The sequence below is a fragment of the Pyrus communis genome, chromosome 4 (genome assembly GCF_963583255.1).
Source record: "Pyrus communis chromosome 4, drPyrComm1.1, whole genome shotgun sequence".
NCBI classification, from domain to species: Eukaryota; Viridiplantae; Streptophyta; class Magnoliopsida; order Rosales; family Rosaceae; genus Pyrus; species Pyrus communis.
The window spans coordinates 18,288,223-18,305,691 of NC_084806.1; positions in this window are offsets into that span (position 1 = coordinate 18,288,223).

Sequence of the window (17,469 nt, forward strand, 5' to 3'; positions counted from 1 at the left end):
AGGTAAATATAATCTTTTCGACTAGCCACCTTATGGATCACTTCCACGGGTAGATAGGAGAATCGAAGTACGAGTTAATTTCTCACTGTTAGAGTGAGCTGAGTATTTAGAAAGCTTTGATGACCTATTAACATGTGGCATGGTGAAAGGAAATATTATGGTACGTTTTGAGGATGTACATTCAGGCGTCATATTCCAAAGCCTGACCTGAGATATTATCATCGATCTACCTTTTCATATTACACTTGTTTTCCTTGCGTCCATTCGAGCAACTTCTATATCAGTTTTCCCTTTGACTTTTTGATCGAGTCTTACTTCATTAAGAGAACATAGTTATTAAAGCTTACCAAAGCTTACCAATTAAGGAAGTACCCAATCAAACATTTTATCTAGGGAACTTCAAACCTATTCGCGAAGGCGAAAGACTAAACCCTAGGTTTGTACCTAGATTTTAGCAACTTGATCGGTTAGAACCCTACTTCGAACTGATGGTCTAGTCAACCAACCTTTGTAATCCGAGTTTGCCTTCATGGTCTGACCGATTCGTAGTGGTCTTATCGGTGATTTTCTTATCTACCTCGATAGTGAGACCAAATTCTCTAAGCTCTGTTAGTCAGCTTGTTACTAGATTTTTTCGACTAAAAGCTTTGAGTAAATTGATACTCTTCTTGGGAGAAGTGATCTCAATGGACGAGATTATTTTCTTTTCTCAAAAAGCTTGTAATGGAAGAAAATTGATATTCTTACAAAGTGATGCGAATTCGAGATATTCTTAGTCTTGTCAATTTTATCGACAATTTGTCAGTGAATTCTCAGCTATAGTATCCTTCTTCACTTTTTGGCCGAGGAAAGTTAGCTTGTTTTGAAAAGTTGGAAATGAATAAAATTTTCGACAACCGAACTGTTGTCTCATTTCACCATCGCCTTACACTCTTCGATGACGTTGATCTTTTGGAGATTCATAATGACGTATCCTTTTTGGCTGTGTAGAGGCAACATGACGGAGTATCACTTATATTTCCAATGTGTAGAGCTATTTGAAATGAGCCATCTTTTGTATGACTGGGAGTCAACATTAACCATCTTTGCTTGAAAATCAAAGAACATTTCTCTATGAAGAATGTGTCCAAAATTCTTATCAACCTTCGAATTTCTTAAGTACATTTACTCTTGGAATAAGCTAAGATTCAGACAGCGGCAGTAGAAGGACTAAATCAACAATTACGAATACATTATCGTATATCAGTTCGATTGTACAAAAATGACATATCTACCCTTGAACATTTTCAGCTTGTCCTATTCTATTTCAGTTGGAAAATTTGAGTATCGATATGACGTTACCTTTAATCCATCAAGAAAGAGTTCGAATGGTTATAATCACTTTTATTATATGAATGGAGTTGGGAAGTATCTTTATACAACTCTCTGTACTAAGTATTTTGTACGTGTAGAGAATGTGAAAATCAATAATCATGATGCTGAACCAATGCTAGGCTTAAGTGGTGTTTCAATTAGTGGTAGCTTTACTTAAGTGGAAAGCTGTATTCTTTCAGCCTTAAAGCTTAAAGTGCTGATGATGATTTCTTTCCTTAAAATGGGCGTTGGAATTTCAACAACAAGACACTTGTGAAGACAACTAAATAGAAGTAGGATGTTGTTAACTTCTCCACATGACGTGATCTAAACGTCCTCGTTCGTGATATGATCAAATGTGGAGATGGGAAAAGAATTAAAATTGAGGCTCCATTTTAGGTGTTTGAAGAGAATTCTTAGTCTAGGCGCACCTTGCCTTTGGTTAGAGTAGGAAGGATGTTTGAAGAAATAAAATCCAAACTTTCTAGACAACCACATTTTCTTCTCTGTTTGCTTTCGGATGAGGATGGTATTATGAGAGAGCTGCTTCTAGACTTCTATGCTAGTTCAAGCAAATAAAAACTAGACCAGATTATTATCTGAATATATTTATATTTCATCATGCTACATGTTTCACTTCCAAGCCTTTGGAAGTCTTTATGAAGGTTATGAGTATTAGATGTTGTTTAGTATCACATTTCTACCCCTAAACTAATGATTAGTCTGAAACGAGCTAATCAGACCTTAGTAGGTGTGTTGCATTTTGTTTGTTCCACGATAAGTATGGTTGTAACATACCATTATCTCTATTGTAGTTACTGGTAGCTACGGTTAGCTATGGTACTATTGGAGTCAGCATACAGAGACTTATGCATAATGCATATTTGATAAACGCTTATCTTGTTAGAGTTATGTGTAACTGTGGTTACATTCCTGGTTATGAGCATATCATCATTTGAGAAATGGTATAAATATTTATGAGTAATATGCAATTTTCTGAAGAGTATTGTGAGCATGTATTTGAATGATCGAGATTGTGATATGGAATTTTATGGTATTGACGATGTTGCTTGAGAAGGTAGTGTGTGAGCATGATCGAGGCATGTATGTGTATTTCTCAATAAGGGGCAAGCTGGTAATATTGCACCCTCGGGAATTCCTTACTTGCTTGTCGAGACGACAGTGAGTTATTGGTATTACGGGCTGCAGACTGTAGTATCAATAACTTATTGTTGGGTTTGTTAAGAAAGTGGGTAACTAGGTCTGTATACGAAAGCATAGATGAAATTTTTCTATGTTCGACCTCTGATTTCAATGCAATTACTTTAACTTTACGTTGTTGTTTTTATATATGTAATTTGCTATTATGTTTTTACATATTTATTTTTGACTTGGGGTTTTCGTAAAGAATTATATATTGAAGTATTATACTGAAAGAGAAAGAAAATAAGAGTTTGGGGGCATGAAAGGGAATAATTGTAATCCGATCGCGACGGAATGACATTCTCTTTTATGCAACCGCTCTAGTTTGATTTCTTCTGTATGTGTACATTTTCTTACAATCTTTCAAAGCAATTTATGTATAACAAGTGATTTCAAATTTCGAGGATGAAATTTTTTCAAGGTGATTAGATTGTGACGACCCGTCCCTAATTTTATGTTTTTACAAATTTTAAAAGCGTTATTTTATGAAAATGCCCTAGAGCTGAGGGTATTGACTTTCTTTGACCAAAGTTTAGTGAGACATATGACTTATTCTTTTAGTGTATTTGCGTAGTATCCGGTGATACGAACGCATAGACTCAAGAGGAAGTGAATTTGGACCTAAGATTTAAGTTTTACGGAGCTACAAATCTGAAAACTACGTTTCTAAGGATTTCCATTTATTATATATATTTTCATAAGTATTATTATATGAGTTTGAGTTTATTTTGTGAAAGAAAAAAAAAATATATATATATATATATATATATATATATATATATATTTAGAAACTGTCGAATGGCAGGAAGAGAAAGGAGGGAGAGTTTCAGGAGGAAAAAGGAGGGGAGATGGTGGTGAATAGGGAGAGGAGAGAGGAAGAAGGACGGCCAATCGGGGGGAAGAACAAGGTGAGGGGTGAGGAGCACCCAAATCGGACCCGTGCACCACACACCTGACCCGGTTTCGAACCGGTGAAATTCCAGCTAACTTCCACCATTTTTCAGGAGATTTTCACCCATCCATCACTTGCAAACTACTTCCACAACCTCCCCTCTTCCAATTCCACCCAAAAACAAAAGGAATTTGATTGTAGTTTGGTGAAGAAACACCTGTGGGTGCCGCGGGGAACCTTGCTCGAAATCCACCAATTGTGACATGTTTTCCTCCAATTACCACTACCAAAATACTCCCCTAGAACCCAGGAACAAAAGCCCAAGAAGTGGTGGAGGCGTCGGAGCAAGTTTGGAGGTCGAATCGAATCACACCCAATTCTAGGGTTTTGGCGGTTCGTGGGTAATTTCAGGTGTTTCCCGGTCAAATTAGACTTGGCCACATGTCTAAAGTTTACTCTTCTCATTGAGACCTACAATTTTGTAAAATTTGGTAATTTTTAGAAATAGTTGATTTTCCAGCGAGTCGGGGCGGCCGACCACCACCCGTGGTGGCGTGTGGCTAGGGGACTGTCGATGCTACTTTTAGGATAAATTAGATGTCTTGAATTCAGTTTTGATATTCGTATAACGTAGGTTGATCGTTTGAACCTAAATTCATTACGATTCGTTACTTGGTAAAAATGTGAATCGACGATCCGACCGTTGGATTGTCACCAAACTTTAATATGTTACAGTACATAATATTTGAGGATCATAGGAATTTACGGATCTTCCCAAATTGGATTTGTAAGTTAGTACAATAAAACGTTGACCACCACTTGAATTTTACAATTGGCGAAGATCCAACCGTTGGATCGTAATGAAACTTTAGGATGTTGTTCTAGAAGCATAATGTTGATCTTTGGAAGTAACGGATTGGAAATTTGTGATGCAGATCCTCCAAATTGAATCGTAGGGGTGTGTTTTATGTAAATTATGTATTCTATCGATAAGAATTCTGAGATGTGATTTGATAATTGTTTTAGGCGCCGATCGTTTATGACACCTCGGTGTGTGTGCTAGGGAGTTGTAGTGTGGACTCTAGGTGAGTGGGCTTTTGGTTTTTAGTATATATATATATATATATATATATATATATATATATATATATATATATGCTTGGTATTTTCCCAGAAAACTTGTTTAAATGGACTTGTGTTTTAAAATGCCATGCCAAATGTTTTATATTTAGAATATGCGTTTAGTAGTTGCATATATTTATGTTTGACGCTGTGAATGCTCAGGTAAGTTCTAGGTGAGTTTATAGATTGTGGATGTGAGTTGCATGATTATGTTGAGATGTATCTATAGCTCATAACTTGCACCCCGGTGTTAGTGCTCCCGCCCGTGGTCAGGGCACAATCTTTCACTTGATGTTCACGTCCCAAACCATATGCTCACCTTGGATCCAAGTTAGGTGCACAGTCCTGTTGTACAGACCACTATAGGTGGTTCCGACTCGTAGGTGACCTGCGATCATTCGCACAGTCTTAACATAATCGTAGCACTTGAGCGTATTTATTTACACCCAGTCCTGTCGTACATACCACTTTAGATGGTTCCAACTTATGTGCAGGCATACTTACAGGTCATATTAGGTGACTCCGACTAGATGGATGAACTATAGATTCAGCCGTACATGTCATATTAAATTACTCTGGCTGACATATCATTTGCATTGATTTATATCACTTGGCTTACATATTTTATGTTGAGATATTTGACATGGCATATATGTGGATTTTGCTATTCCGATTGTGATTTCGATATATGTATGTACTTTATTTTCTGGGAAACTATACGGGTGTTACAGCGAGGGGTTACTACTTTTGATAAGTGAAATGATTTTTGAAAAGCTTTGTTTTTGCCCACTCACGTTTTCTGTTTTTCGCCCCTCCAGGTTCTAGTAGCAAAGTTTCCGTATCGACGAGGATTCTTGCATACCCCCATACGGGTGGCTTCCTAAGATGGTATAAGCCTTATCTTACATTACTGTACTTTATTTATGCTCTTTAATCACGTGTGAAGTGGGTTCATTCCCGCTCACCAACGCACTCTGGTATTTAGGCACTATTAGGTTTAAATTTATTCACATTTTTCCACATCATCACACTTTATGGCTTCATCACTTTCCAGGTGTCGGTCAGCACAGCTCGATTCGGAGTCCTAGTGGACATTCCGGGTCGGGGTATGTCAAAAAAACTTATGTCGGATTTTATGTGGAAAAAATTAAGTTTCAAAGGCTAAAGTCATATTTTCAGTTAACTCTAACAAACTGAACAACTATTAGAAATAATAATTAACTCTTTAATCCTCATTAAGACCATCACATTCATAATAGTTCTTCAACTAGATCATGATGAGGGGTTGAGATCGAGAGCTCTCTTTGTTCATGCCTTAATCTTAGCCGCCACCACGGGGCGCGAGACTAGACCTAGATGACCTAGACGGACAACCTCCATTGTCAAAGGCGACGTCATGCCGAGTATCAAGACTCTGGAGGTGGACTGCGGGTCCGAGTGCTCAATTTGCTTGGAGCAGATTGAGATTGACGGCGTGGTGAAGGAGAATAAAGTGGATGGAGACTTAAAGAAGGAGAGAAGTAAAGAGAGGTTGTCGGCGGCGGTTGAGTGGTTGACGGGTCGGGGTGGGTGGTAAACTCGGTGATGCTAGGCTTTTTGTTTTAGTTTTTTTTTATTTTTTATTTTTAAGTTAACATTGTTGGAACTAACCCAATGGCACAACCAGGAATTTTTTTGCACTCTGTGGTGCAAGGGAACGGGAGTGAAGGAGGACAGGTTTGATTAGAGGTTATTTTGTGAATAATAGTGGGTCAAGAAATAGTAATTTAATTTTTCAACTTTTTATGGTGAATGTGATGATAATTGAGTAAGAAAATAGGATAATAGTGTGAGTCTAGCATCACTCTTTAAATTTGGGTTGTGCTAGAATTCAAGGCAACCACTACCTGGCTTTGCCTTTTCTTTTCTTTTTTCTTTTTAATTATTCTAGGGGTGCAAGTTGGAATGGATTTTCCAATTTTCAACAATAAAATTTCTAAGTCGGAACTCGAAAATTTTGAATTCAAATATTTTCCTAAAAATTGGAACGGAAATTAGAATGTATTTAGTTACTACAATAATTTATAATAACTGAATTAGGGGTGGGTTTGAAAAACCGGATCGAAAAAACTGAACAAAAAAAAAACCAAATCTAAGTTGTCAAACCGAACCAAACCGAATCTAGTTGGTTCGATTTCAATTTTTGAGGTCCGAAAATCGAACCGGACCAAACAGATATATATATTCATTATTTTTTATAATATTTTAATTATAAAGATCATAGAAATTCTAATTCCCCGAAATTCTAGAGGCATGAGGGTTCGATCTTGCACTCTAGCTCGAAAAGCTTCGCTCAACCCAACTTGGCAACATGTTTTGTTTTGTTATGATTGTACGACTAAACCGTTGAAATCTATAGTCTTTTGCAGAATTAGAAATCAACAAAGCCCAAGCCAATAGCACCCTTACTTTTTCATTCCCCTCTTCTCTCTTTAATCCCCTACCTCCAGACTCCCTCCATGTCCCTGCCTCCAATTTCTCCATTCTTCTCCATAACCCGCAATCAGCCCTCCCTTCATCCCGACAGCCTACTCTCGTCATCTCTCTGTCTCGCCGTCTCAACAGCCCTGCGACATCTAAGTTATAATTTCTTCACGATTGGTCGCTTCATTTCTTAATCTTCTCACTCTAGGCTAAGATCCCTAGTCTATCTTATTTATTTTATCGATTTATGGGTTTTTTTAAGGGTAAATTCCAGAGAAGGAGACTAAAATTTTGTTGTAAATTTATAGGTTGTTATTTTGGTTCATATTGCAAATTTGTTCGATTTTTGTGTTGTGGGTTTGTTAGTTATTTGAATTTTAGATGAATGAATGTAATTATTGCTGTGAGTTGTAGATTAAGATAGTAGTTTGATCGATTATGTGCTTGTGTTGCTCTTGGTGTGGCAAATTTATTTCTTTCCATATTCATTTCTTTACCAATTTCCAGATTTATTTGTTTACAATTTTCAGATTTCAAAAAAAAAAAAAAAAAAAAAAATCATGAAAAAAACTGAACCAGACTGAAACCGAACCGAAAAAAAACCGATAGAAAACCAAACCAAACCAAACACTGATTTCGGTTTGGTTTTTGGTTTCGGCCAAAAATTGAACCGAATGAAACTGAACCCAGCCCTAAACCGAATTCGATTTTTTTCAAAGTGTTTCCAACTTATTCTGAAAATAATTCCAAAAATTGGTTTATTGAAATCATGTAATTTTTTTATCAATTTTTATATTTTATTGCTAGTTTTGGGTTTATTTTGTTCATTGTTTTTATATTAAACATAGATCAACATATTAATAGGGATAACCATACCAGTATACACAAATTTACATGAATCTATCAAAAGTGCTACCCTCACCATTTTTTCATACCAAATTTATACTACTTTTCCAATAGAGATGAAATCCACATGTGTTGGTGAGCTCTACCTCTATTAGAGAGATGTTATAAATGTGGCATGAAAAATGTGATAAATTTAGGATTACTCTGACTCTATACATAAACATATACTAAATATTTAGAAAGAACAATAAATTACACGTACAAAAAAATTGAGAGCGTTAGAAAACTTGTAAAGTATATAACTTTTTGAATTATATTCCAAACTTTAGGTTACACCGATTTTCAAAATTTCAAAATTTTCAAATTTAAAAAATGCGTCCAGATCTGATTCGATCTCGAAATTTTAGATCAAAAAGTGGAAACGTGGTGTCCGATCCAATCCATCCAAAAACACCCCTAGATTATCCCATCCATTGACCATTGTAAAAAATAAAGTGAAAAACCTAAGAAGGAATTTTGGGCATGGATGAACTCTCATTTTGTCCTTTCTACTATCCCTTGGCTATGTGGAGGGGACTTTAATGAGTTTATATGGGATTTTGAGAAATTCGGAGGGACACAGGTGCTTTATAATTGTCCCAGATACCTGGCGCATTTCATGAACTCTACGAAGCTGATGGATCTGGACTTCAACGGGCCAACCTTTACATGAAGAGGTACTATAAACAATGTTCTTGTAGAGGAATGTATTGATAGGGGTCTTCTCAATACTCAATGGCAGGAGCTTTGGCTGAATATTACTACCACCCATGGCACGGTATTAGGCTCGAATCATTACCCGATCATCATTTAGTGCGAGCCAGGGACTAAAGGAGGAAGGAAACTATTTTGGTTTGAAGCCTTCTAGTCCAAAGAGGATGACTGTAGAGAGTTGGTGACATCTTGCTGGTAGAGGCCTGGTGAGGGGGATGCACTTGACAAATGGCACAAAAAGATCAATGATTACCGGTCAAAACTCATACAGTGGAGCACGGAGAAGTTTAAAATGAAAGGCCGACAAATCGATGAGCTTCTAGGCTAACTTGGAGATTTGCAACAGAAATGGGGAGAGAATGTAGAAAAAATCAAGGAGATGAAACAAAAGGTTAATAAATTATGGGAACAAGAGGAGAGTTTTTGGCATCAAAGGTCTCAGGTTAAATGGCTTTGGGAAGGCGATGCCAATACCTTTTTCTTCCATCAATCTACGTAACAACGACAAAAAAGGAATAAAGTGCTGAAGATCAAGGGGGAGAATGGGAATTGGGTGGAGAATCCGGGAAGGGTTCAGAATTTGGTTGATAACCATTTTATCAACCTGTTCAAATCCTCAGGTCATCAAATTCGGGGGCATTTCCATGACTGTCACTGATGAAATAAATGAGTCTCTGACGACATGGGTCTCGGTGGAGGAGATCAAAGCTGCGACTCATCAAATGGAGGGGCTTAAAGCTCTAAGGTTGGACAACTTTCAGGGTATATTTTACCACTCATTCTGGGAGAACATTGTCGTGGAAGTTAATGAGTTAGTTTGGGCTTTGGTGAATGGGAATGGCAGCCTTAGTCAGATTAGCTCTACACATATAGTGTTGATACCAAAGGTTCAAAACTCGGAGTCTGTCTTGCAATTTTGACCATTAAGTCTTTGCAACTACTCCTACAAAGTACTATCCAAGGTACTTGTGAACAGGCTGAAACCTACTTTGCCGAATCTAATCTCTCCCATGCAGAATGCTTTTGTGGCGAGAAGATAGATACAACATAACATTGGGATTGCACATGAGCTTTTCCATTTCCTTAAGCTTAGGAAAAAAAAATGCAAGTTTGAACTTGGTATCAAGCTTGATATGTACAAAGCCTACGACTGGGTAGAGTGGGATTTCCTTGAGGCTGTTATGGAAAAAATGGGGTTTAATCCTACATGGCAGAGGCTTGTTATAGGCTGTGTCAACATAGTAAATTTTTCCGTTATCCTTAATGGGCAACTCGAGAAAAAGTTTGCTCCATCTAGAGGCCTTCTGCAAGGGGATCCATTATCTCCCTACTTATTCCTCCTTGTGAGTGAGGTTTTATCTCAGATGATTCAGTCGGTTGTTGAAATGAGGCAATTGGATGGTGTAAGGATGAACCCCCACGGCCCCTGTCATCTCGCACATCTTCTTCGCTGATGATAAGTTGATTTTTCTAAAGGCAGACAAAAGGAATTGTAGTAATTTGGTCCAATTATTTGGAGCATATTGCTCTGCCTTTGGGCTGGAAGTTAATCTACATTAGTCAAGCATGTTTTTCGGAGCAAATATTTTGGCGGCTGTTTTCAAAGAATTGGGAGATTTACTCGGAATGCCCACAGTGAATGATCCTAGTACTTACCTGGGTGTCCCTGCTGTCTAGGGCTAGTCTAAGAGACATGGGCTAACCTATGTGAAGGGAAGAATAAGGGGGAAAATCCAAGGCTGGAAGAAAAACACCTTGTCACAAGTAGGAAATGAGGTTATGATTAAAACTGTTACTCAAGCTATCCCTGCTTATCCAATGAATATCTTCAAATTCCTTACAGTGGTGTGCAATGAGCTGGATGCCCTGATATCTAATTTCTGGTGGGGTCAAAAAATGGGGAACGGAGGATCCATTGGGTGTTGAAGGATACTTTAGACTTACCGAAGAATATGGAGGGGCATGGGCTTTAGGAATTTCCATGACTTCAACGATGCACTCCTTGCAAAACAGTGTTGGAGACTTCTTCAAGACCCAAATTCTTTATGTGCAAAGGTTCTAAAGGCTAGGCATTTCCCCTATTGTTCGTTTCTTGAAGCTCAGCGTATGAGTCGTGCTTCGTGGGCATGAACTAGCCTTCTGGTGGGAAGATACCTGCTGTTGAAAGGGTCATATTGGCAGATCATGGGAAGGAGGGACGTGGGCTTATGGGTGGATAGATCGATTCCATCCCTACCCTTGGGACATCCTTTGCCAAGGTGTGAGGTGGCGATTTCTAGAAATACATAGGTGGAGTCGCTAATCTGTCAAAACACTAGAACTTGGGATATTCATTTTCTTAGGGCCTTTTTATCAATGGAAGAACAAAACGCAATCCTTGATACATTTGTCGAGGATATTTCTAAAAGGGATAGGCTAGTTTGGCCTTTCGACAAACATGGAAGGTATGTTGTGAAATCGAGATATCAATGGGCACATTTGAGGTCATGCATTTTTGTGGGCCAGCGTCCATCCCCTTTTCTGCAAATTTCGGAGCAAGTGTGGAAGAACGTATGGAAGCTGAATACTCCCCAAAAAATACGAAACTTTATGTAGAAAACGCTTCATAGGGCTATTGACACGCCTCAACCTAGATATTCAAATGACACCTGGATGACATTGATAGGAGCATATTTATGCTACTTAGTTATGTTGTTTCCTTGCATTTAGTTAGCTAATTACTACTTATTATAGTGTTTTAAGCTATTTTCATGTATTTGTAGGTCCTAATGACAAAGTTGGCAAGAAAAGGCAATTTTGAGCCTTTTAGAGCAGTTTTGGGCATGGAATGGATAACTTGCATATAGAGCATGGTGGATGGACGAATTTGGAGTCAAAAGAGGCTAGGAACATGCAACAAATCTGGGGAAACAAGTTTAAGACAAAGAAGATAAGGAAAGAGCAAGAAACATGGAACATTATCTAAACAACCTTACCTTATCCTTTTCCTACATTGGTGCCGCCCCCTTAGCCCTTGTTCTTCTAGAAATCTGCCATAATTCCCTTTCTAGAAGACCCTATCTGTTACTAAATACATGCCGCACCCTTTATTCCTTCTAGAAGTCCTAATTTCTGCCACAAAACACATTGTTTCTAGAACCCCTACAAAGGTGGCGCCTCTCCCTCTTCTAAAAGCCCTAAAATCTGCAATCCTTTTCTCCTAGGATTGTGCAATCCTTTTCTCTTCAGATTTTAGTGCACCCAAGTCCTTCTCCCACCTAATTTCTACCAAACCCTAACCCTAATTCTGATTTTCTAGGGTTTGCCGTGCACTATATATATAAATTTTTAAGTTGTGCTGCAGCTACCACCACCATACGCATAGCCATTCATCCTTTCATTGACTCATCCATTCATTCACACCACACCATATACCATATATTCAGAAAAACACCTTTGTCGTGGCTTTGGGAGAAGGAGTTTGCCGTGGCTTCCATAGGAGAAAGAGGACCATGTGCCGCAAGCAATCTACATCCATTGGAGACTTTTAGAGTTCTTTCTTCCCTCATTTCATTTCCATGTTTATTTTAATTTGCTTTTCAATTGTTATGGACATGTGTAACTAAGTTTTTCTTAGTTACAGATGAATTCAAAGCCTTGAATATATGTTTAATATGAATTGATTTCCTCCAATTTTTGTTTCTTGAATTGTGAATGCAATTTACTTAACTGATTTATTGAGAACTTGTTCTTGTGTGTTGATTAAAGATGCATACTTAGTTTTCATGCATGAATTTGATGCTAGAATATAAGAGAGTTTCACCTAATCGTTATGAACTTATATTCACAAGTAGTAAAGGTCACTAGTCATGATTGTGTTAAGTAAATTCTAAACAAAAGTATCATGCAGTTCATAGTTACGAATGCCTTGTCAATGCTTATGATTTTCATAAAACTTAATGACTTTTGATATGTATCTCTATCATGCGTTTCATATAGAGAACTTGAGAAAGATAATTTGGTTGTGAAGCGTATTCCATCCAATTCAATGAAACTAGGAAAATTTGAAAGTTAATTTGTGCTTCTCATAATTAATTTGGGGCATTGTCATTCATGGTTTAAAGGGATAATAATTGGAAATCAATTTGTGTTGCATATGTGCATGTGTGGAGAAGGACCCTCTAACTAGCCTTTACCCATTCAATTCAACCAATTTAGTGTCTAATCTGTTTAGTTTTGCAATCTGCCTAGTTTAGTTAATTTTGTCAAAATCAATCCCCTTTAATATTTTGTGTCTTAACTTAGTTAGAATCTGTTTAAGTTTAGTTCTATTAGTGTTTTGAGTCAAGTAAAGGTCAAAATTCGTCCAAATAATCCATTAGTTCTTATTTGTGGTAGTTTTGTCTCAATTCGTTAGAATCTGCAGTCTTTTTAGTTCAATTTTCGTCCACATCACTTTCTAGGACCTATTTTGAGTCAGTTTAACTTAGTTTGTGTATTTTGAATTTATTTAGCTTGTTTTGAGTCATTAGATTCTAGTTTTATGTTTTTGAGTCAGTTTTGAGTAGATTAGCATCCCTAGTTAATCCCCGGTCTAGAACGATCCCTACTTGCATATATACTACAATTGTCAACAATAGGGTTTAATTTGTGTGTCAAGTTAATTTTCACATCAGACATGTGCTGGCCGACACTCAAGGGTGACGAAATCCATGAGTGTGTGAATCTGTGAGGATATAAAGGAACAAACAATACAAAAATTATGCAAGAAACAACATTCACAACGAATATGCAATATTAATAAGCAATAATACTAATGAAAGTGCTAGAGAAAAGTAGAGCAAGAAGTAGCAATGATCATAAAATGAATTCTTACTCAAGTGGAGAGATGCAAGGTCACTGGTACGGAAATGCCTCGAAGCTCAGGTCGTACTCTTCGTCACTATGTCTTGAGGGGGCGCAAAACAGAAAAGGTGAGTGGACCATAATTTATATTAATACTAATAATAGGAAAACCATTTTATTTTGTGAACATACTAACCCCGTGTTTTGAAAACACATATAATACTATATAGTAGACTTTATAAAAATCCTAGCATGCCATACAAAACATTCATAAATCAAGTATGAGTAAAACCATGCTTGATAATGGTGCTATCATTGCCTGAAGGAAAATCCATAAAATATCCATAAATCCAATCCATGAAGTACTTAATTAGGGGTATCATAGTCATCTGAAGGCAGTACCTGTCCATCACCCAAAGGTAAAGCTCTACAACACTAGGTTATGCCAATGAAGAAACATGGTAGACCCCATCACCCGAAGGTGAAGTTGTATGACTCTAGGTTATGCCAGAGAAGGAATGCATAACATCACACACACCGACACTAGCCCCGGACTAGTAAAGTTGAGGGTATCATCATAATCGCCCAAAGGCAGTACCTATCCATCACCCAAAGGTAAAGCTGTACAACACTGGGTTACGCTAGTGAAGAAACATGGTAGGCCTCATCACCCGAAGGTGAAGCTGTATGACTCCGGGTTACGTCGGAGAAGAAATCTATACATAACATCCTCAATTGTGTCCTATGGCCATAGACATATACATACACGTGTTGTGTGGATGTGCTGTATGATAACCCATTAGAAAAGTACCGAAAACATACCTTAAAAATCTCATATCAAATCGGGAGCTCAAAAGCTTAAGGTCTCATCTCATAAATCCAAGATAGATAAATCACAATCATAGATCCATAAAACAAATCAAATTCAAAAACCATAGAAATTCATATACGCAAGTCCAATAATTCATATCCGTTCGTAAAACGTAATTTCGATAATTCATAAATATTTTGTAAACCATAAATATAGAAGCCCAAAAAACATAATATAAAACATATTCAAATCATGAAATGAAATGCATGCTAGGCTAATATTTTATAAAAACATAAGTTAAGAAGGGGTTCACTCACAAGTACTCCTTTATCGGAGAACCGTTCGAACTAGGATGGATTAGATAACTTCCAACCATTGCACCTAAACACAGAGAGATTACATTTAATAAAACTCTACTAAAATGGTGGAATTTCATGAAACGGACAACGGATTCGGACTCGGCATGTCGAAAAACCTAAGGAAATACCTCGGTTTCCCCACATGCCGCCACAAGGCGGCATCTTGGAAGGCCACGCATCGCTGTACATGCCTAGTTGAGTAGTCGGAAAGTTCATCGAAAAAATCACTGGCATCTCTTGGAAGGCAACAGAGCACAGTATCTCTGGCGGAGGCACATGTACTTCATGCGTCGGTCTTGACGACCCTCTACGCACGGCCACGCGCGGCCCATACATCGTCCCTGAAACTAGGTATCCGGCTCGAGTTAGGTCAGATCCAGTTCGGGTCTGGGCTAGGGTTGTTGGATTGGGCTTAGGCTAGGGTTAATGGGCCGAATTATAGGGTTGGATCTGGGCTAGGATAAGTTGATTGGGCCCGGGGTTATTGGGCTGCCTGGCCCAAAGGTTTGGTTCGAATGTTGGGTTGAGTTTTAGTTCGGGTTATGGGTCACGGGTTGGGTCGACCCGGTTTCAGGTCGTGGGTTCAACCGAAATCTAGGTAACCCTTCCCGAACTCCGTTCGAGCTCAAATCAACACCATTTGTAACGATTCAAAAGCCAAAATGAAGCTTGACATTAGGGGAAAAGATTCATACCGTTTTGGAGTTGTGTTGTGGCTGAAGTTGGCTGGAAATTAGCTCAAAAGTCGACGGACCTCGTTGGAAAATATAGAAAAGAGTTTTCCGAGGTATATCTGCGTTCAATAACCACAAAGACTACTCAAAAGTGTACCTAACTTACTCATAAACACGATGTACGAATATTTAGAGTTATTAACGAGCTTACCTCGTCAGAGAATGGCAAGAGCTTGCCGAATCAACGCTTTACACAATGAACGTACTGTGCAATGAAGGAGAGAGAGAGAGAGAGAGAGAGATAGAGAGGAAAAAAAAAACAAGTGATATCTTTGCGTTTAAGGTTCGTGTGACTCGTAAGAGAGGGAGTAATTGTGGTGTGGTGATCGCCGGAGGGAAAAAGGACGATGATGGTCTCGATGGTTATTCATTGAGAGGAGAAGAAAGTGAAGACGAGAGAGATAGAAAAGGGAGAGGGTTCTAGAGTGAAAGAGAGGTCACAGGAAAGAAGAAGAAAGCACCAAGAAAATAGGGGGTGCCACGTATCAACCATGTAGAGGTCCAAAGTAGGGAAAAATCTTTACTTATGAAATTCCGATTACACCTACGCGTCCGTATCGACGAGAGCTACGAAAATAAAATAAACGAAAAATTCTAATATATCAACAGATGAAAGTCAACGAAAGTCAATGTTTCCATCACTAGGGGTACTTTCGTAATTTTAACTAATTAAAATGGAATTTTCGAAACTGGCCATTACAGCTCTTGCGATGATGGTTGATTTTTTCAAGAGGAGATCCTCCATCTTCCTGACTTGCCTAATATGACACAATAGTGATGAATTTGTGGAACATCTCTTCCTTCTGTGTCCGTGGGTGGAAATAATTTGGTTTGATGGGGCGTTAAACTATAGGGTTGACATGCACGGTATCTTGACACAGGCGCAGTGGCTTCAATCCTTTATCAAGTCTGATTTCAGGACTATTCAGGATAGAGATTGGTTGCTTTCTTATGTTGCCTTCACGTGCTAGCATATCTGGAAAGCGAGATGCAACTTCCTTTTTAACCATATGGAAATCAATCCTACACAGGTCCTACTAGCCATTTCGAATGCGGCTGGTGCATTTTTTGAGGCGGCCCACCAATTTATGGATCTTCAAACCCCGAACTCTGGTGGTGTGGTTTCCGGTGGTCCGATGGTCCTCTCCAACTTTTTCATTCATTAAAATCAATGTTGATGCAAGCTGGAATGCATTGATTGAATCTGGCATTGTGGGGACAGTGGTGTGAGATGCTGAGGGCAAGTTTATGGTTGCAGCAAGGTACACGATTAAGGCGTGGAGTGCTGCTCAGGCCAAAGCCTTGGCATTCCTTCATGGATGTCAGTGGGGTATCTCTTTGGGCCATAGGTTGGTTATTATGGAATCCGACTCTTTCAAATTTACCTCGAGTTTAAGGGATTCGTTGGAGAATGGCAAGTGGAAGGCCTATGCTACTTTGGCGAAAGTCAAACGCTTAAGGGAATCCTTCCAGGACTGTCGCTAATCTTGGATTCCAAGATTAGCGAATATGGAGGCGGACTTGTTAGCGTCGACGAGATTTCTAGAGATGTGCGATGTTTCATGGGTCAACCGACCTCCATCTTCGTTGGTTCATGTCCTTAACAATGATGGTTTACCTTGTCCATCTTAATTTTGTAATGGCAGTGTAGGGGGCAACGCCTTAGCATTTGTTGCAGCATCTTTCCTCCTTGTACCTCCCTGCGCTACTCGGATTATTTTCTGCCTAGTTAGTTGTTTTGCCTCGGTGTAGGCTTTCTGTGTAATCTTGACATCTTTGGCCCGGTAATGAATTCCCCAGTTTCCAAAAAAAAAAAAAAAAAATCTTTTTAAAGGTATCATGGTTCCGAATTCAATGATTTCGTTTGCGGAAAGTTTTATGCACTAATCAACGCCATGTTTATTGTTTAATACAATTTGTTTGGTGGGACGCTTCGAAATATTTCTACAGCCCATCATCCCTCTACTGCGAGTCCTACTTGCACAAAACATGAAAAGATTTTGTAAAAAAATATGTTATCTAGGAAAACATATAAAGATTTTGCCTGAGTTTTAATATGTCAACAGAACGTTACCTGAGGGATGAACCACATCGAAACCCGAAGGAGTT